Here is a 22647-nt window from a genome sequence, read left to right as displayed (position 1 = left end):
AGAGGTAATTACATGTCTGAATAAAGCACACCTATTCAAGCCACACTAACAAAGCCTGAAACTCTGATACTTAGCTACAGCCACTGAAAAGGTCAGGAAAATATCCTGACTGGGTTCTGAACCTGGACCTGAAGGTTTGTGCCTCATGGAGTGTTCACAGGGCTTCTCATGGCCCCAGCAATTCACTGCTGTGCTCCCTCTGCATGCCTTACACCGAGCCCTGCTCTTGAAAGGACTCAGTTTCTTACCCTGCTGCATTAGCCCTTTAATTGCTCAGTGTTTGCTCAGTGCCACATCCAGCCAGCCCTTATTCATCACTCCCTGTGCATTTCTCCTCTTCTGGCAGCCACCTCCACTTACACGTGGTCTAGCTCTTAGGGAGAGATGCCTAAAGTAAACACAACACATAATTCAGAAACTTCTTCTTATCAAATGCAGTAATGCAAATCCCATTCTCTCAAGTCCAGATAAATGTGAGAAATTCCAGAATTACCAGGTACTAATTACCATCCTCCCTGTTACAGAGCCTATAGTCTTTTGTCTTATTACTCCTTAAATCCTGCAGGGTAACCACTTGTGATTCTGGCAGGATCTGTTTGAACCTTGCTCTGTTCCTCACCAAGTCTCAGCACATACTCAGAAGGAATCATCCTCCTCTTTGCAGCACAGAGATTTTCAACAACACACAAAAAATTGGTTTTTGTCTTGAAAAAAAAAACCCCTCAGCCCTCAACAATTACCAGTTTTCAAAAGAACTGATTGAAATGCAAACTGATACTGTAAAGAAAGATCAAAATTTCTATGTACATGTGGCTGGACATTTCCTGCACCTCCTTAGCCTCTCTTTAATTTCCTGAAAATTCTACTTCTCAGAGCAGGAGTGGCAAATGCAATCCATTTTGTCATCAAATGATGGACATTTTGGTCACCAGGGCAAGAGATACCTGTACTACAATCCCTGCTCAAATTAAGAGAGAATATGTAAGAGTAAATCAGAAATCAGGCACACATACAGATGCTCTGATGTCAGGCTGAGTTCTTTTCTATTGGCAGAAATTCTTGCCTTTACATGGAGCATAATTCTTTATGGCACAAAAAGGAAAGGGGGAAAAAAAAAGCTTTGTAGAATAAATGCCAATCATGAATTGACTTGTCAAGCTGAAGTGCTCACACCCAGTGCTGTAACCCAGTGCCTCCTTTGGCAGAGAACTGTCATTCTACCCCTCAGAAAAAACTCATCCGAAACAACATGAGGGGACCCAGTGGACCAGCAGCAAATACAACACCTTTGAAACAGGATACCAAGGTGTTCTCACTCTGGAAGACCTAAAAATAAAGACATTTAAAGATTCTGACACTTGAAAAATAAGCCCAGTGAAGCTGATGTGCTCAGTTACACAAGGCACTAAGAGCCCACCATGCCAAAGATTTCTACTGCCAGAAGCCTCTTTCTGAATACTGATAAACTCCAGACCTTTCTCATCTGCAAAGACCTCAACAGATTTAACTGAGTCTACCTGAGAAGGACCCAAAGCTACGAGAGAAAACAATCTCTCAGTCACAGTAAAGAATTTGGGTGCATATACCTGAGCTTTCCCTTGCACACAGAGCACTCACCAGCCATAGTTTTAGTATCAGGGCATTAACAGCAAAATACCTGTAAGCACAATATTTACTTTTGGAAAGCCTAGGCAAAACTTAATGTTCAGGGTGTGTACTGTGTTACTGAATATGTTTATGCAGGTTAAGAGATTTTAACTTCTAAGTTGCAAAGAAAATACTGATGTGGCTTTTGTCACAGACATCTTTTATGGAAAATCCTTTCCTTAGGATTTTTCCTCCTGAGAAGCTGAGAGGCCTCAGGAACAAAATGTAAACAGATAACAGTTATCTGCTGCTGTGGAATGCAACAGGTGCATCTGGGATTGGGCTCATGCGGTTGTTTCTAATTAATGGCCAATCACAGCCCAGCTGGCTCAGACAGAGAGTCTGAGACAGAGCCTTTGTTATCATTCTTTCCTATTCTATTCTTAGCCAGCCTTCTGATGAAATCCTTTCTTCTATTCTTTTAATATAGTTTTAATGTAATATATATCATAAAATAATAAATCAAGCCTTCTGAAACATGGAGTCAGATCCTCATCTCTTCCCTCATCCTCAGACCCCTGTGAACACTGTCACAGCTTTTCTTCCCTTTTTACATTTCTATTTGGCTAAAGTATTCTGGGCAGTTTGTCTTCAAAACATGGGCTCCTCATAAAGACAGATTAACAGCTCCTCTTACAGAATGACAAAACAGGACCAGCACAACAAACAAAACAGAAGACAGTTACATTAAAATTAGATTATCCACCAGAGGAAAACAGTGTAGGTGGAGACATGAATGACATTCTATAAATTTTCTAAACCAGAAGAATATTATCCATCTTCAGGACAATGAATTAGATGTTAAAATATCCAGTCTTTCTTAATGCTTTACATTTTAGGCTGTGTGTTATCTGGGAAACTGGAAACAAAGCTGAGAGAAGGATGCAGTATTTATATTCTTGTGACGTACTGACAACATTTTCCACAAAAAAAAAACCTGTTAAAACAGCGAGACTTCAAACTGCTATTTCTGTTCTTGTCATGGAAACTGCATTGCTTGACACCACACTGGAGACTCCCTGCCATATGCTTTGAACCCTTTAACAGGGTGGATTTAAAATCCTTCATAAAATAACCAGAAGCTGGCTGAAAGGGGTAATAAGGAACTATTTACTCCAACTATATCTCTAAGCAAATATATTTTTAACCCAAACCTTTTTCAACACCTATTTAAAAGTTTCTAATTATAGAAATGCCAAACTCCACTACTGTAATAGTTAATGATTGTTAGCACACCACAGGATCTAATAAAATAAAAATAAATAGCAATGGATCAGAAGTTCTCTTGCTGCAATTTCAAAGTACTACTCTTTGTTTTAGTCCTGACAAGCAGAGAAGGACATTCCTACCTTCCTCTTATCAACCCTTTCATGCAGCTGAAAACTCCTTTGTTCCAGCAGTCCTCTCTTCAAAAGATCAAATAACCCAAATTCCTTCTAAGGTCCCTCCTTGGGATTTCTGCCCATGCTTCCAAGAGTGTAGCATGATTCTGTGGGTGTACACAGAAAAGAGCTGCAAATTAATAATGGGCATAGCAAGACGTCAGGAATCCCCATGCTTACAACACACAAGGAAAGGAGTAACAGATGTAAAATCCAATTATTAAAAGTAGTCTTTTCATGTATTATCTTCTTTGTGAAAATTATTTGGAGAGAGTCAAAAGTGAGAAGATTTGATCCTACAAGCCAAGCCACATTTAATTCATTTAAAGCCCCTTTGAACAGCAGCCAAGGGACTTTTTCTTGGCCTAAGATCATCTAATAACAGACAAGGATGGGACCAAGGAAGGTTCAGCCACTGGAACCAGTGGCCTGCATGAGGAGCAGTACAGGCATTTGATAATTTATGATCTTAACTCTTGAAATCAGAGTTAATTTTCAGGAATATGAAAATTAGACAAGAGTTGTATGGCAAGAAGGAGCAAATTATCCCTGAGATTCAAGTCCAGTGGGAATTTCAACAGGATGCTTGCACCTCCAGGTTGTGTTCTGTGCACTCCTCTCAATTAAATTTCTGGTAATTAAATGAGATTGGTGGATTCAGGAATTCTTGATTGGTTCTATTTGCTTATCTTTATGAAAAGATTTCCCTGATTCCAAACACGAGCATGCTGGAATCTGTTTTCCTTGGACACTTTGGTGTTTCAGCCAAGTGCCACCAAGGACATGCCCAACAAAGGAGAAGCTTTGCCACTTCTGGCCAGCATTTTATCCTGTGAACAATTCATTGCACTTCCAGAACTGCCTGTGGGAAGATGTATTCATCAATAAAGCCTTGTGATAACAACAGCACAACAATCCTGATCACAATCCGCTCGCCTGCTTTTGGCTTCATTACTTTTCCACTCCCACAAATTCCTTTCAGAGACATGTTTAAAGGAGAATTTTTATGCACTTGGTTTGCTCATAACTTAAGTAGCTGAGCAATTCCTCATTTATGCAGCTGTTGAAAAACATTAACTCTGAAAGAACTGTATAAAATTTGGAATTGGATTTTATTTTCCAATAACAACAAAGTACCATTTTCACAGATTACTGTAACTGATTATTTTATAACCTGCTCATTTGTGGCCAACTCTGAAATCCTTTGCAACAGCATATTTTTGATTGAACTACAACACTAAACATTTTATTCAATGTTTTAGACCTTTACTCAACAAAACAATTACAAAAGGAAACCTTTATTTAATACAAAATGGAAAAAATTTTTTTGTATAAGTATAAAGGAGCTGACTGATTAAAAGTATTTTTATTAGGTATGATATGAATTTGCCAATAACGGGTCAAAACCTGCAGGTTTCTAACTAAACTTAATAACCAAAAAATTATTACTGCATTACTAAAACATGTCTAGAGTGTATTAATATTACAACTATCAGTTCTTAAACAGATGCACAGTTATATTCCTTTATTTTGTACTGAGGCACTCTGAGAACTGACAAAATGGATTTATAATCCCTATTACTTTTTGACATCTCTCATCCATATGGTTTATGTAAAAATACTCAATGCTATTGATTACTTAATGAAAGCATTTATGTGAATGTTCAGAAATATCCTGGAGTTAAGGACCTCAGCTACACATTTCATGAAGATGAATGTGTTTAGTTGTAAATCCATCTGTATTGCTTCACACATTCCATACATAAAGCTAAAATTATGAACCAATAAAGTCAATAAAATTTGCTCTGTCAAATTTCTAGCAAGAATGAATACACACATTTAAACACCAGTAATTCCTGGAAGCATTTTAAGCAAATAGGTATATAAAGAGCTAATGCTGAGAGTACCTAGAGAACCAAGTTCAAGTAAGTGAAATTCATTTGATTCTCTGCATGCCTGAGAAGGTCAAGATAAGATTACATAAGATTATATGAAGGTACAAAGTTTATTGGCTGTGTGCAAATGTCACTTTAAAACAAAAGAGAAAGAAAAACAGTATGTTCAAAGAATTCTCCTTGGTACCTTTCAAGAAATAAGGAACCTTACCTTGCTAACCCCTGAAAGGTCTCCAGGTAAAGAACTATAAAGATCTAAGAATAAAAGCAAAGAAATCAGCATCTTAAGCTTTGGTATTTTTTAATGCCAGCAAAGTGATTCCAATGTGTTCTGGACATTCATTTATATATCTGCATTAATATTTAGAAAAGAAAGACCAAGACTACAATGAAGTAGAAATATAAAATGTCTGTAATTTCAATCCAGACACTAAAAGATAAAACATGGTAGAGGGAAACTGACTGTTTAAAGCTTCTCTTCTGTTTTAAGGCTTTTATTATTATCCATTATTCAGTTATTTCCAGCAGCACGGGATAGCTGCAGGATCCTACTCCTTATTTAAATTAAGAATGCTAATCATACTGACTTTTGATTAGTGCTTTTTAGGGTTTATTCTGCTGATGGTTATTTTCCTATGTTGGCAGCTTGATAGATATCGCCATGCACAGTTAAGTAAAATAATTAACTGAACTGATTTTCTTCCCCTCTGGAAGTAATTTTGTTTATATGCTCGCTCCCCCCAAATTGTTGCCATAAATGGAAGCATTCCATTTATCAAAAAGATTGGCCTCTATGAATTGTAAAATTAAATATTTAGACATCTTCGTAGAATGGATTAAATGCCAACTGTGTCATCTAATACCAGGAAATATCTATTAAATATACATTTGATAGTAGATATTTTCTCATAACACTAAAAAGCTGGGAAACAAAAAATTCTTAGAGTATTGCCAAATTGAAAACCATGCATAATTCAGCACTCAAATTGAATTTTAATCTTTTCATAATGCTTGGGGAAATATTTTATACGTATGAAAACTAATGGAGATTAAGAACATTACAAACCAAATAAGTGGTTTTATGTTCAGACAGAAATGATACAATAGCTAATAGAAATAGGTTCTTTGAAGCAGTGAGAGGAATGGGAAGCACCCTGGACATTACAGATTCACATCCAAATTCACAGGACTGTTAAAAGAAATTAAAAAATATGGTATGAGGAACTCAGGGAACTTTTCATCCTAAAAGGGAGCAGCGAAGCCCTGTAAGAGTTTAAACAGAGGAGAAACAGAAAGAAGCAGCTGCCCATAAGCAGAGGCTGCTGCACTGTCACAGACATCTTTTATGGAAAATCCTTTCCTTAGGATTTTTCCTCCTGAGAAGCTGAGAGGCCTCAGGAACAAAATGTAACCAATGGTTATCTGCTGCTGTGGAAAGCAACAGGTGCAGCTGGGATTGGGTTCATGTGGTTGTTTCTAATTAATGGCCAACCACAGTCCAGCTGGCTCAGACTTTCTGTCTGAGCCACAAGCTTCTGTTATCATTCCTGCTTTTTCTATTCTTAGCCAGCCTTCTGATGAAATCCTTTCTTTTATTCTTTTAGTATAGTTTTAATATAATATATATCATAAAATAATAAATCAGCCTTCTGAAACATGGAGTCAGGTCCTCATCCCTTCCCTCATCCTCAGACCCCTGTGAACAGGGTCACAGCTGCACTTTCCTCTGATGATGCTCAGAGTCCTCCCTTGGGACAATTCTCCTGCCTGCACTGAGCTGTTGCTGCCTCCTCAGGTGCCCGTGGCACAAACCACTGCTCTCCAGTGAAATCCTGCTGCTCTTCCCCACCCAGGGACTAAGGGGCTCTCAGCCTGAGAGCTGGGAGGGACAGCACTTCCAAAATCACTTCCTTTTGGATTGATAGAAGGATCATCACCACCACCAACAAAGCAATCAAACATCATTACAGTTGGTTTCAGTACCAAGAAGAATCCAAGAGAAAGAACCAGCACTGGCATGGCATTTCCACTGTGAAAACACAGTTTCTTTAGGGATGTAATAGAGATGTGCTTCTTAAATTTACAGCTACTGATTCTCTAACATGAGTCAGACTCCCACAGAAGCATCCCAGGATGCATGTAAAGGACTATTTGATTCTTGAGTAATCCCTCACAGCTGGCTCATTAGGTCTACAAGAAGATATTTGTAAAGGAAAAAAAAAAAAACCAGAAGTTTCACTACCCCATCCCCTTCAAAACCCTGGGAAAACACCTGTTCTACAGCACCTCCTTCTCCTGTTCTTCCCCAGTTTCCATAACTTAGCATAAGTATTTGTTCTGATTCCCTTAGGTACTTTGGTACTGCAGTTTTGAGCTTCTACCCAAAGCAATTCCTCAACATGTGAGGTAAATCTTTAGCAGCAGGGAAGAGCATCTACGCCTTCTGCAAATTTCAGGCCCAAATGTCTTGGAGGACTCTGATGTACAAATGAACTTTTTGTACAAGCTGAGTCTTTGGGAAGAGCTGGGAACTCTGTCCTTGTGTGCTCCAGAAGGCTGAGCTAAGCACTTAAATCTGGCTTGTAGTGAACCATGAATTTCCAAAGCAGGAGAACTATTTCATTTACAGCGCCCAGGATTGCCAGGCCATGCAGTTGCCACTCATCCTGATGCAAATCCCAGCTTAGACTTTATTGGATATTACTGCTGGCTGCAGCAGATGGTTGCACACTTAGAATTAGTAATTAGTCATGAGAAGAAAACACAAGAGTGGGGGGGAAGGGGGTGGGAAAAGAGGCTGTTTCTCCTTTACTGTTACTTTTGCTCATTTTCAGCCACACTGAAGATTCTGCTCTCCTGGCAATGATAAAGATGGGCTGTTTTTCTGCAGCAGTTGATTCATTTTACTTTATAGGTAAAGTAAATTGATAGTCAATTTTCCAATTCTTCAAGGGCTAGAAATTAGGAAGATAAGGTCCAGCAGGAAGGTTAGTCCTTATTTGCTGAGCACAGGAAGGGTATACATTAGAATTATAGCATATCCTTCTTCCTGTGCTCAGCAAATAGAATTATATTTTTTACTGGGGATACTGGGAAAAAAGCCAAGGAACTGCTGTCAGCATTTCACTGAAAGAAATGAAAAGCAGATCCACGACTCGAGTCATCATTAACAGAGCAGTGGGTTCAAACAGCTCTTTAATATTTAATTCTGTATGTATAATTTGAAATCCATTATGCTTTTGATATTTGTAGATCTAACAGTCATTTATTTGCTGCAATAACATTGCCATAATCATGAAATAAAAGATGCAGTGCTATTCCAAGAAAACAAGAGAGGGAGGGAAGGTGGTTGGGAATTTTGGCTCAGATGGAATTCTTGGCTTTTTCTGTTTCTCTGTAGCAGGTAATGGTCAGTTTTCCCCAAATAGCACTATTTTGTGTCACACAGTTCACACAGACCAAAAATGAACACCGACATATTTTATCATTATCGGGTTTTCCTCATTAGCATCTAAAACATGAAAACTGTTTTATTTATCAGGGGAGCAATTGCTTCCCATTGGAAACCAAGAGACACATTATTTAATTAGCCCAGAACTGAGCTCTTGCAGCTGTCCACTCTTTCAAGCAATCTATTGCTTGAAACATCTTTTAGCAAGAATAAATTTTAAAATACACATTTCCTACACTTGTCTCTGAAAAAATAAAGGATTCACTAACATCACAGAATGTAGCTTATTAAACTTGTCAATCATATAGTAAATATGGAGCCATCAAATAATTTTCTGACTACCACAAATACCTTCAAAAGGGCTTTTAAAAACAAAGCTACTGATTAGAAGGGAGAGTAAATGAGAAAAGAATTGTTGGGCCAGACCCATGTGTGCCCAGACTCATATTGCCTTCAGTCTTTTAGCAGAGCACTGATAACTCATTGTAGATGAAAATCTGACTTATTTCAAACTGATGGTGTCCATTTTCTTAATAAACCAGAGCTAATCTATTAAGTGCACAAATGGCATCTGGACTATTCCAATGCCAAGAATAAAGAGAGTGTCTTAATGAAAAGCTTTTTATTTTTCCCTTCTGAAAAATATTGGGAAGCAGGAAGCCGAAGAAAGCAGAAGCTGCCAAGAGGTGCAGCCCTGACACAAGTCACCTTCTTCAGATATGAGTCAGTGCAAGTCAAAGGTGCTAATGTGTCAGTGATGAGATCATTATTAGATCAGAATTCCTGTGACAATTGCAGTACTGTGTGGCAGGGGAAATAAGAGACAGGAACCAGACCATAAATACACACATATTTATTTGTGGCGTGGCGCAGCAGAAAAGGCAACCTCCATTTAACTTGAAAAGCCTAGAGATAAATTAAAACTATATTTCCATTGCCTGTGATTAAGACCACTTAGAAAGAGAGAGAGACAGACAAAGCCTTTGTGTATAATCTCTGTTGAAGTGCACAAATAATGAATAGCTGAGAATTCTCTGTCCCCTGCAGGAAGGGCTCAGGCCCAGCACTGCAGTTTGCATTTTCTTGACCTAATCCACTGATTATCTGGAATAATTTGAGAGACAAAAGCACATGAGAATTTTGTCTTTAAGTTCTATTTGAAGTACAGGCTGTGATAAACAAAATGGCAAGAAATCTAAAATGAAATGCTTATCAAGTGAGACAATTAAAGAATTTGCAATAAGCCATGAGAAGCAAACAGCCCCCTCTCAGGACTGACCTACATCATTTCAATGTCCACTGTCAATAAAATGAAACTCTCTGAGGGTTTTAAGTTGCTAAGAATTTTTCCTTCAAGGAGATGAATACACACATACATCCTGTAACTTTGACCAGTTTGGACAGGGCCCTGAAACTGAAGCCAGCGTGCTTTTGGAAAATAGGAGAAGCCACCTTTTCAAACCAAAAGGAAATGAAGGCAGAAGGAGTTCAGATGAATGTTGGAATACGAAAGAGGAAGTATTGTACACATTACAGTCATCAGAGTTGTGCAGGGAACATGAACAGCAGCAATTATATGAATATCAGCCATTTATTTCAACAGATTCCTCCTTGATGTTCACTGATGTTGATGGACACCCAATAATGAATGGAAATCAACCTGGGTACCTTTTAATTGACTGCCCAAAATCTGTGCCAGATGAAAGAAATAAATTCTGATTTCTGAAGTCCTCTGGGCTCTAATTCCTTCTAAGAACAATTACAGACACATACCCTGGCTCAAAGAAGAAATTATATGAATTTATAATTCTTAAATACGAACAAAATAAACGGAGTGTGTGGGAAAACTGGCTGCCAGGTGAGGTGGAAACACCAGCTATCAGATCACAGCCTTAGTCAATTCAGGTATTTGCTGACAACTCATGGAAGAAAGGGAACACTCCTCTCTTTCCCTCCTTTTCTCAGTTGTTCCATTGTCATCAGCAAAGCACATAGTGGCTTAAGTGCAGAACACTGAAATATTCATTCCTATGCCCTAGTTTTGTGCTCTGTGCACCTTCCTGAAGTGTGATAAGTTACTTTTGGTTTCCAGATAAAAAAATGATTGATTCTGACCAGTGCAAACCTCTTAAAAAGCCTGGTTTTACTCTAGTGGCAACTAAAGTGCAGACACAACAAGAGCAGCTTTGGTGCAGTCAGAAAGCAGAAAACCACAGTGCAGTATCACACACCCAACAGAGTTTTCAATAAATCATAGTGAAAGATAGCAGTTCCTTCTTCATATCCAAAATACTATTGAGTCTGAACATTTCTCAAGATGGATACAAACTCAGAATAAATATTATGACTGTAGCAATCACAGAACTACCTGGAATGCTCAGCATGTCTCTCACTCTGTGTATTCAGGCTTTTGTTTCCTAGAGCTTATCTACTGATTTATCAACCTCAAAAGTTAATTATGAGCCAACATCTGCTTTTTTCAGCTGCTTATTTCAGCACCTTAAATTACTTCTTATTAGTTTTAGGAAACAATGACTCAGCTTTCTCTTTTTTCATTCAAAGCTGAACTTTCATGTTTTAAATCTACATTCACTTCTCCTCTGATGTTTCGGTTTTTACATCCTTATCACAGGAACAGAGTTAAAATTCTCCCATTTTCATAATAAAAGTATCCCAGAATGAACTAATAAATATTTGATGTGATTTATATATGATTTATACCTGCAATCTGAAGATAAGTCAGAATCTTCTACAATTAAGAGTCAGTTTCAAGGCTGAGTGTAGGAACTAACTTCATCTTCAGTACAGCAATTTAAAAAACTCCTAGGAAGTTGTATGTTATTTTAAACAATGTATGTTATTTAAGCAAAGTAGCTGTACTTCAGTCCCTTATTCTGGGTCACAGACCAATTCATACAGAAAATGCACTGTGGGCAAAATGTTACTGAAAATTCAGATTAAGTTTAATGACAGTGCAAATTTCAGCATTACCTTAGCTGCACCAAGACCATGTTGTCCTTCCAGAAAGTGATGCTGAAAACCCCAAAATGTACCCAGCCTGTGGCTCCAGATGCCTCACCTCTTTATCTAATGCCCCTCCTCCAGTGTTATTTCAAACCTCAGCAAACCCCTATATGCTGGGGCAGCTTCAGACATGGCAAAAGAATTAACAAGGTATTTTAGGATGGTCTGTTGCTTTCTGACTTAAGGGTTTATTTAATACATTTAAATACATTAAATACATTTTCAGAATTCTTTATTTTGGAGTTTTTTTACTTTAAAAAGCTTTTTACTTCTTGCTGTCTGAGAAAATGTCCTTTTTGTTTATTTTTCACCTCTCCCAAAGTCAGGCCACCACCTCTACACCTGCAGTCACAGCATCAGGACAGACACACGTTAAAGTGTTTGTTCCTGAGTGTTCATTCCCTCTCTTCTATGAAGATAACATGATACTGAAATAAAAAAACTTAAATCAGCACAAGGGAGATTATTCCTATATATATATAATTCTGCTCAATAAAGCCACAGTCATTGGCAAGAAACGTTCTAACCAACTTAACTTTTCCCTGTATGTAAAACCACACCAAGCAAACGAATTACGTGGGGACTCTGGAGAAAGCTGTGATTTCTCTGCTGTGCTTTCACATGCAGCATAGAAAAGCACTTTGCAGTAAAGAGTAAGCAGGGCCTGCTACTTCAGTCTTGCAGATTAAAGCAAAGGACTGTTTTGTTTTCAGTCCATCAGCTCAGCCCCACACCCAGCAGCCCTTGGCTCCTGCAGTGCCACTGATAATCTGCCATATGTGGCACATCCTATGGCAGCACCCCCAGAGAGATGCACTGAAATCAACACTGTTGTGTTTTCTAAAGGGCACTGAACACTGACAGATGGCAACAGCTGGGGCAAATTCCATTCAAGGAAGCACTTTTTAATCAAAAATTTTATACAAAGCGTATGGGGTTTTTTATTGCACATGATTTCTCTTTCATTGCACGTGATTCCCACTGCCTTTCATGCTGCTGTTCCAGCAGGCAGCTCCCACACACAAGGACAGCACTGAGGCAGAGGTGGGCAAGCATCCATTTGAGCCAACAGAGCTGCAGGATTTTGCCCTTTGCTGTGTCCAGTTTTAGGGAAGCACTGCAGAGGTGAAGCCCTGGGAGAAGAGGCCATGCAGAAACAGCTCCCAGCTCCAGGGAAGCTGCTAGGGGGGGATGTAGAAACTTTGCTGTCCTAAATAAGGTATTCTAGTCCAAAAGCATCTGAAAGCTGATGTTAAATTGCTGCCATCCTTTCAATTCTAGCACACCTATTAATTGCAGTGCTATATTTCATTTCTGTCCTCTGGATGCCACACAACACTCACTGTCCCTGCCTTCATTCATGCCTTTTTTCATTAGCACACCTGGAAGCTCTCCAAGCAGGCAGCAGTAAGGAGCAGAAGTCTTGTCAGAAATATCCATTAAATCTGTCACAGGCACTAACAGATCAATCAAGTACCAATGAGCTTTTCAGAAATTTTTTAAGCAGCTGGTTAAAAAAGGACCCACCTGACTTGAAAGCTTTTCAGCAACAACAAAACACACTGGGCCTGACATGTTGTGGTTATCATATCCACTGCTGCAGAATCACAGTTACTTAAATTTCTTTGTCATGAGACAGGAATGCTTGAACTAAATTTAAATTTAATTGACTAAATAATTTTAAAGGAAATTAGTTAAATTTAAATACAGTTTTTTATGGAGATGGATTCCTACAACAGGCTGGCAATTGCTCTCCCTTGTAAACCTGAATTATTTTTCTGTTCTTTTAAACTTTATATAAAGGGCAAGTAAGTTAGAGTACATAATGATTTTTTAAAAACAAACAAAAAAAATCACATTTTTAAAGGTAATGTAAGTTTCTTTTGCAGTCTGTTTATGTCACCATGCTAATTGCACACCAGCTAACTGGAGTCACAGTCCATGAAGTAACTAAAAACCAATCACTTCCAGGAACTAGTTCTTTTTCTCTCAACCTTTGCATAATTTTCACCTAAGAGACAGTGCTGTAAGTGAGGGAAACTGACCTATGATGTGAAATACTTTATTACAAACTCAGTGTAAGGCAAGTGTTTGTGTGGATACAAAGTGCATACGCTGGTTAATTGTGTCCAAAAGCTGCTGTTACAGCAGAGAAGCTTTGCAATAACGTGCATCATAAATGCCTATAACACATCTGTCTGTACTTCATACCTATTAGTATTTTGTCTGTTCATGCCCTTCTGTGTTTTCACTAAGCACAGAATGTCTCAGGCTCAGGGCTGTGGAATGGGGTGACAAATAAATCAATGAAATCCTCGAGACTGACACAAGGCACTGGGGGGAGGCAAAGAGCAAGAATCCCAGAGTGGGACCACACAGCTCTCCAAGGAAAGGATCCCAGCACCCAGGGGATGACTGGAGCTGTGTGGATGGGATTGAGGGCCCATTTTCCATCACTTGTCCTCCTTGACTGAACTGGCCTGAGCCAATTAGCTGGGCAGCTCCAGTGGCTGCCACCAGGCAGGAGCAGAGTCTCTGTTGAGCCTGGGACTGGCAGAGTGTGTGATACTGCAAAAATCTAACACAAATTATGTATTGTCTTCTCAAAACATTCTGAACTCTACTATGTTTATGTTCACCACCACTATGATGGAGGCAACAAACAAACAAACAAAAAAAATCTAATATTGCCTCCACTGTCCTTTTTAGACAGCCTTTCAGTCTGAGAAACAAGAGTTAGCCTGACATCTGACAACATTCAAAATAATATAAAGACTTGGTCCATTTAATACAGAAGCATTGGACTTCATTTATAAAGGGAGAGGTTGTTTCCAAGTCACTGAACAAAATTGCTATGTGTCAGTCTGGTGGCACTGTTACACCCCCTACAAACACACTCATGCCAAAAATGGGTGTGGAACAGAAAACAGCTGAGAACAGCAAATCCTCCTTGTGCTGGGGCTGCCCTCAGAGATGCTCAGTGCTCCACAGTCACTGAGATAAAAGCACTGGGAGAGGTTTTTTTATAATCTAAGCAGACAGAACAAAAAGACAGTGGAGGAAACCACAAGCCAGGAGAACAAATTGGTTGGATGTATTTCACACAGCCAGAAACAGGAGAGTTGAGCAGAAAATCAATGACCTAAACCACCTGTCCAGAGTTTGAATTCTTTATATTGTCCTTCCCCTTCTTGCTTCATAAAAGTAGCATCACAAGCATTTTTTAGGTAGCCCTAGCAAGGAAAGGGATCAACAGCAGTTTCAGGCTATTGGGAGTGCTTGTTCTTGTCCAGAAAAAGATTTTTTTTCAGCTGAGTGGAAAGAAGCAGTTTTAAAGAAAAGTTGGGACTCTTATCTATTCTTTCCACAAGATAATTGTTGACCAATAAGCACAAGGAGCTCTAAAGAATAAATAATTACCTATTCGGGCTATTCTTTTAAAACATTTTCAATATTTAGAAAGCATTACAAGCAAGAGGCTTGTCCCTGCTGCTTTACACTAACTCAAGTAGTTCCATTCTGAGGAACACATTTTAAAGCCTTTTGATTTTATTTTTAAAGCAAGCTGCAATCCTGCAGTGCCAATTTTGTTGCCGTAAACTTTTAAGTGGTGAATATTCCCATTCTACTTGTTGCATTACTAACACTTCCTGGCATTATAAATTATTTTTCTAAGTCTGTATAAAGAATGCTGCATGCTTTTACAAGCAGTCCTTTTAGGTTTTCATCATCATCCACTTAGGAACATGACAACACAGGAACTCACACATAAAAGGAAATGATTTATGTAAAGGAGAGAGATGTAATTGAATTAATAGGTGGACCACAGATGGAATGAAAGTGTGAAGAAAGTTATTAGAGTGGAATTTCCATTATTTGACTCAGTTTGTTCCTTCCTTTGAGTCCTCACTCTGTTCCTTCAGCCCTCCCTCTGAGGCTCTCTCCTGTTACTGCAGCACTGGAAGTAAAGATGGGTGCAGATTTTGGATTCTCAGGTTCACACACACTGGAGAGCAGAAGTGAGCAGCTCAAGTTTACTACTTCTCAAATATCAAATAGTGAAGAGAATCAAACTACAGAAGAAGAGAAAATGTCCTGGGGTACCATTCTTGTTTGCTTCAACTGGCTCACCATTAATCTTCATGGCTTGGAGTTATGCTTGCTAGCATAGTTATTTGAAAGAATTTCATTTCTATCAATACATGTTAGAAAACATCCATTTCTCCCTGAAACTGTAAGAAGCTAAGCAGTTATGATTTCCACTGCAATCTCAATGATGAGGGATAACCAGAGCAGTTTTACATTTTTCAGCTGCTCACACTTCTTTTAATATAGGAGCCTGTTCAGACCTCAGGTAACCCTCCATGTATCACTCAAACCAGAAGAGATGACTAGTTCTCATCCTTTTTTACCTCCAAACAGATGAGTTTCCTATTCTGTCCTTCCTGTGACTTGCAGAATTTGAAATCCTTGAGGAACAACCTCTGATTTTAGAGAATGTCTAAAAAGTGTCAAAACCACACTTAACTCCACAGCAAAAAATCACATCTCAAAAGCAAATTACATCTTAATTAACACTAAAATGTGTCATTGCAGAAAAAAAAAAGTCAAAATAGTAGCTCAACAAAATAAATACTTTCTGCAGCTTTTAAAATATTTTGTTGACAATAAAAGGATTTATAGTTCATTGAAATAAATGACTTCATATTCCAGCTGCAGAATCAGGCACATTGCAATGGCTCTCATACAGCAAGGCTTCATTAGTTTCAAGGGAGTGTGACACAAAATCTACATCAGCAGCCAAGAAATGTTTAGACCTGTAGGCTTAGCAATTCCAGTACTCCCCACTCAGGCTTCTCTCTTGTGTTCTGAATAGCCCAAGAGTTTAAAAACTCTCACTATTTTCCTGGCACCTTCAGTGACAATCTGTTTCAACTTAACAATTTTTTACTTAAATGGTTATTTATTATCAGGACTATAAAATGACAGGTTCTGTCCCTGTTTTATTGTCTAGGGTGGCAATCCACTGTAATATCCTGTCCTATTTTTCTAAAGTTCAAGTCTTGTACATAAAGAAAACTACTCAAAACCAGTTAGTTCAAATGTATCACAAATCACTATTTTCCATCACTAGTTTTAAAAGTCCAGGTGGATATCACCAGAATTCCTTGGTTATTTTCATTGATTCTTTCTAGTTTCAAGTAATTTAGCATATTTAGGTGTAACAAAGTATCTCAACGTTCCCATTCATTATTGATTTTATCTGTCAGGAGGAACTTGCATTCACTCCCAACCCAAGCATGTAATTCTCATTTTCTCCTAGTCCCTTCCTCCTGCAATGAAGACCCCTCAGCAGCCACTAAAAGCTCCATCAGAACAGCCTGAACCCTGACCCTTTAGTCTTCTTTGGACACACTGATGTTGCCTACTATTACTTCCCAGCTGTAGAAATGACTAGGAAAGGCAATCACAGAAAATAACCAAACTTTAAAGCCTTCAAACCTCTGATCTCTGAGCTTCAGGGACTAGCAGAGGTCACTGTGAGAGTGACTGGGTTTTCAGTGCATTCTAAATCTGAAACCTGAGCATGTTTATCACTTTTAACTTTACTGGATGACAAGCAGCATCCCTTAAGGCAAAACCAGCATCCCCAGAGTTAATTGTGCTATTACCAATCTTTTCTTTTACCTTAGATTAGGATCACTGTGAAGAGATTGATATTTTGCCTTTGAAGGCTAAAGCCTTAACTAATTAAGCTACAGTAATAAATGTAAGCTTCAAAGCTAGAAATTAAAAATCATTAAAAAATTGTTATAAACAACTGCAACACTCCATGGCTTTGCCTGCATGTCACATTTTTTTGATCATGCCTCATTTTCACAGTGAAACATGTAACACCAATGAATTCTGGGCATCCTAAACTGGCTCGTGTTCTAAGTCTGGCTGACAGTGAGTAGAAATAATAATATTCAGAATGACAATTTTAGAATAACTTCTGTATTTTCAACGTTGTAGCAAAAGGATAGTTGTTATTAATGCCACTGCTTTTCAATACAAACAAACAAACAACAAGGAGGCTGGACAGCTTCACAGTCTGAAGCAGAGAAATGGGATTTTGTGTTCAGTCCCTGGGTGTAAGTGGGCTGACAAGTGCTGGATTTGCTGTGGTGTAGCTGAGAATACACACTCCTCTGAGCTGCTAAAATAACAAAGAAGATTTGGAGAGTTTGTGGTAGCATCTTGTAGTTTAGTGAATATTCAGGCATCCTTCCTGGCTGGTTTTGTTGTCTCCTTATTCTTTACAGTGCTTTTAGCACAGCCAAAACACAGTCAGAGACTGAGACTCCATGTGCTCAGGAGGTGTGAACTGGAACTGCTTTGAGACTCACATTACTTGTCTGGGGGGAGCCAGACCTCTCCTCTTGCTAAGAAAGGCTCTCTATAAATTTATCAAGCCCATAAAAGTAGCTGAAGATGTAATGGGCCCAGCTCACCCTGGTACAATGACCTAGCTCAGCCTTGCTGGGACACAAGGCACTCAAATGTGACTTTACCAGCCCAGAAATGGGGGCACAGTGACAAGTTTGGCTCTTCTCTTCCAGGGTGAGAGGGGACATCCATCACCTCCCTGCCCTGAATGTTACCTCCTGTTTTTCTGCTCCAGAAAACACCATGAGCAGCAGAAACCCCCTCCACACCAGGCTGTTCAGGATGCTCACAGTGCTTTTAGGGAGTAACATAAAAGGCTTCTGCACAAAAAGAATAATCTGCTTTGCCTTGTGGATAGGACTGAAACGAGTGGGCTAAAACCACTGTACAGAAAGTTCAGACCAAGCTTCATGAAAAACCAGGAACGTGGTGAAGTGTGCAGCAGATCACCCTGGGAAGCTGTTGCATCTCTGCCACTCCAGATCTGGAAGATTGGGACAGAAAACTGTTTCAACTGTTTCTCAGGAATGACAAGGGGCCTGCCTTGGGCAGGAGCATGGACTGACGACATCCTGGAGTTCCTTTCAGATCTGTTTTTGCACAGCATTGCTGATGAAATGTAATTGCTGTTGTTGGAATGGAGGAAGATGTCTCCTCCAAAAGCCATCCATCATCTCACATCATTTTGTGAGGGACAGAATCCTGACAGACTGATTCAGTAGATCCCACCTTGTTTCTAGCCAAACCACCCCTAAGGCTGAACTGTTCCAAGTTCTTTGTGGGTTTTGTAGGGGTTCATTTTCTGGGGGGTATTTTTTGGCCAAGGGGAGGGAAGGAGGGTCAGGGAATGTCTCTGATACCCTGCAAAAGGCTCCAGGATGCCATGGTGAGTTTAGTTATTTTAAAGGTCAGTTGTATTTCAACATCAGTCTGTGAAAATCTTTTTTGGGCCAGGGCGTGAAAAACTGAAATATGGAAAACTGCTGATCCTGAAACTTCTCACCCTTAGAAGCTTATACTGGTATTTTCAAGCTTTCCTTCCAAACTAGGAGACAAAAAATACAATTGCATAAAAAAGAGAAAGTGAGGTGTGCTTACACAGTGGTAATTTTAAGAACCAGGACTTTACATATACTTGAATTATTCACAATAAATTCATTAGATAAAGAGACATGAAAAGCCATTCATTGCAATCTTGTGAAAGTCTTTGTGCTCCAGTTATGAAAAGTGCTGATCACATTTGACAGCCAGCATTTTCACAGGCACATTTAGTCCTGTTAGTCTCTCCTTAGTCCTTCCTGGAAACACAGACCTGTCAGGAAGGTAACTGCACAGAACACTCCTATTTCTCCTGTCATCACCCTTGATGTTTAACATTAGATAGAGGTGAAAAAAAGTGCAGATTACAGTAATTTTCTCCTGTGACCACTCAGGTTTGATGTGCACCATAATGTGTGCACTCCTAGAAGGGGTAGACAGACTTACCTTAGTAGGCATGGTGATGAAAAAAGGCAGAGGTATTAGGAAAAAAGTTAAAGTTTCCATAAGTGAAAACCAGTTTGGAGTAGGCCTGTGCCACAAGTAACATTTAAACTAAACAAAGGAGGTCACAGGAATGGGTACAGAAAGCATATCAAAGCACTAAGGGCAGGTAAGAACCACTGAATAGCAAATGCCTCTTAACAGAGTTAAGTGTTCTTCTTAGTAACAAAGTAATTACCTGGTGAAAAATTATTTGCCCAGGTGAAAAATATGAAATGCATGAACTACCTGTGCACCAGGGCAAGCAGCAAGGAGCAAACACAAGGACTAAGTTAAGCACATGCCCAAAAGAACTACACCCTCACTAACAACATAAAAATATGGAATAAGTAAGTATAAGTTAGCAGATAAAATTCAATTCAATAAATAGGTGTTTGCCCTACCATGACCTGTCCCAGTGGTAAATCCTGGACGTTTCCCTAAGCCTGTCACTGAAGGAAGATGAGCACTTCAAAGGGAAGGGATTGAGAAGAGCAGGAGGATTTCACAGTTCAGATAACATCCAGCTCTGTACAGGTGTGCCCTGGGAACATCAGCCTGGGGTAACTGACACTGCTCTGGTCCAGGTCTGGTTCTGTCCATCTGCATCAACTCCTGCCCATCTGCACTGAATGGATACATGGCAGCTGGGTTGTTGTCTTTTTTGTTTGGTTTGAGATTCGGGTTTTGTTTTGGTTTGTTGGAGGGGATCTTTTGTCAATTGGTTTTGTGTGGGTTTTTAAAGTCAAATGCACACTGGTACTACTGAAAAAAAAGTTTATTTTTATAAGGTAAAACAAATCCTGATGGAAGAGCCAACCATCTGCCTGTAAACTATTGCAGGGGTTGTTGCAGAGGAAGAATTCACAGAAATTTAGTCTTACTACAGTTTGCTCAAGGAGATCTTAGCAGACACTTCAGCACAGATCAGAAACTGCCCTGATTTATTCTTGAATCTGGGCCCATTAAAAAAACCAACCAACCAAACAAACGTGGAGAGCTTTCCAAGCACTAGAATTTTTTTCTTCCCCAATAGTTGCACAAAATACTGAAAATATTAACAGGATGATGATAAAGGAACTGTTGGAGCTCTGATTTTCTGTTACACTTGAATACTGATATATCATAGAACTGCAATTTCCACAATCAAATAAAATATGGCCATAAAAGACATTTCACATTACCACACTATTACATGTACAGCTACTGAATATTGTTAATGTTGTACTTGTATCTGTTTCAGTTTTCTCCTACTAAATACATGATGTAAATTTAATTTTCCATAGAAACCCTTAATAAATTAATGATATTATGAAACCAAATAAAAGTACATTATATTAAATCAAAAACTACAACAGAAATAGTAAGTTCCTCCAACAATTTAAAAAGACAGGAGTTTTTTAAAAAAGTGCATAGAGGTTTTTCCAAAAGCATAGGGAATGCAGGCCCTTCAAGGGAATGAAGTGTTCCATCAGTACTATAATGCTATGCCTGGACTGCAGATCATGAGGCCAAAAATTATCAGGAAATAAACTATTAGTATCAGGGAATACACAGAAAGTATTTACCCTTGTAAGAAACAGATACTTCTCACAATATAAATACTTTGAATTAATAAATGGAGAAGCTAGATTAAAACTACTGTCTGATGTAACCTTTATCACAAAAGCCAGTCTGTCTGTGTAAGTTCAGTATTTCAAGGGATGATTTTCTACACAAAAAGTAAACTGCTATTTAATGAAAAATGTGTTGATTCTCCCAATGTAAAAGCTGAAGAAAATAATTAGGTTAACAAATTCCCAGTCAGCAGAGTTTGCAGTGTCAGTGACAACAGCAAATGATTAACATCCCTGGAAGGATCCTAAGGGAATGCAAGGAAAAGAACCAAATCTAAGATGGAACACACACAGTAATAGAGGGAAAAAATGACGAGGGCATCTTTTCACTAGGAACTGATCTTCATGCAGCCAAGAATCACTGGGCACCATGAGCAACAAACAATCTTGATATTAAAATGGGGGTCAATATATAAAAACCATCTGGGAGCCCTGGCTTGGCAGGGTAGGAGCTGATGCCAGTGTAAGCTTTGGGAAAAGTGACTGAGAACAATTCTTTCAGGATGCTGTAAAATGCTGTTTGGGACAAGCACTTGCACTTCTGCTTCCTGAACATGACAACTCCCCAAGAACAAGTCCACTCACCTTTACCAGTTCCTTTCCTTAGAAAAGGTGAAGATTCTTAAGCAATATCATCTTTTCAACAACTGCACCATCTTACAGCTATCAACCTTTACTATTCTCTCTTTTCTTCAAAAATTCTTTTTAATGAAAGAAGGAATTTAAGAGACAACTTGCTCAACATGAAGAAGTCCCATATTCTGTTCAAGGGACTCAGGACAGAAAAAATGTCAGGAAAAATAAACTTAATATAAATGCAAACTTGTATATGACATACATCTATCATTCAGCAACCTGAGCAAAATTGTTCAAAACCTCCATTAAATTTTCTATCAAAGTCTTGACAGCTAAAAGTACTTACACAGGAAGATATGATTTGAGCAACTTTAAGTATTTGTCACACATTTTGTCCATAGCCAGGGAGCAGAACAGGAAGAGAGAAAGCAGGGGCTTTTACTGCTGAACAAAATTAATTATGTATTATTACTTCAGGCAATTGCAATGATTAATTTCTATAAAAGCAAATTCAAGTGTAATTGTGTAATTATTGTGTTTTCATTAAAATATATTGATAGTGGGTGCCTGCTGCATTATTCTCTTTATTCTGTTCTGCTTCACAACAAGTTCAGTGTAGGAAACACCTCATTTCAGGACCTATGGGCAACACTCAGGTCTGAGTACTCAGACACAACCTTTACATGTGCCCTTCAAATTACACTGGAAATTTCTCCCTTACAAATGCCAATAAATTCAAAATGCAGTTCACAGGCTCAAATGCTGCTGCTCATGAACATTCCTACCTGCAAAGGGAACAGGTGCATCTTTATCCAAAGCAACTAGGGGAGGATCCAAAATCACAGTGTCGTTGTTTTCAGTTATGATTCCATGGTACGATGTCTCAATCCAAGGTTTGTGTTTATTCACTAGAAAAGAAGAAACCATGCCTAATTAATTTGGTTTATGTTTCATATCCATTCAGCTCATTTTATCTATAAAGAGAAATTTTTTAATATACTTCCAATATTAATGGTACTACTCAAAAGCCACTAACAAATTACTCAAAAGCCACTGCAATAAACATTCAAATATAAAAGAAAAATGACATGCACATTGTACTGCAC

At 38.7% G+C, this 22647-nt stretch overlaps 1 protein-coding gene across 1 annotated transcript in view; it reads right to left on the bottom strand.

The window, feature by feature from the left end:
- CLSTN2 (calsyntenin 2) overlaps positions 1–22435 on the bottom strand; it is a 193287-nt gene extending 170852 nt beyond the window's left edge. Inside the window, exon 1 of the mRNA XM_066556816.1 lies at positions 22327–22435. The gene's annotated coding sequence lies outside the window, so the exon portion shown is untranslated. The remainder of the gene's footprint in view (positions 1–22326) is intronic.
- Positions 22436–22647: the final 212 nt, after the last annotated feature.

Source organism: Molothrus aeneus, chromosome 10 (genome assembly GCF_037042795.1).
Source record: "Molothrus aeneus isolate 106 chromosome 10, BPBGC_Maene_1.0, whole genome shotgun sequence".
Lineage (NCBI taxonomy): Eukaryota > Metazoa > Chordata > Aves > Passeriformes > Icteridae > Molothrus > Molothrus aeneus.
Note: the sequence above shows the minus strand (reverse complement) of the source record. Positions and strands in the feature narration are given on the sequence as shown.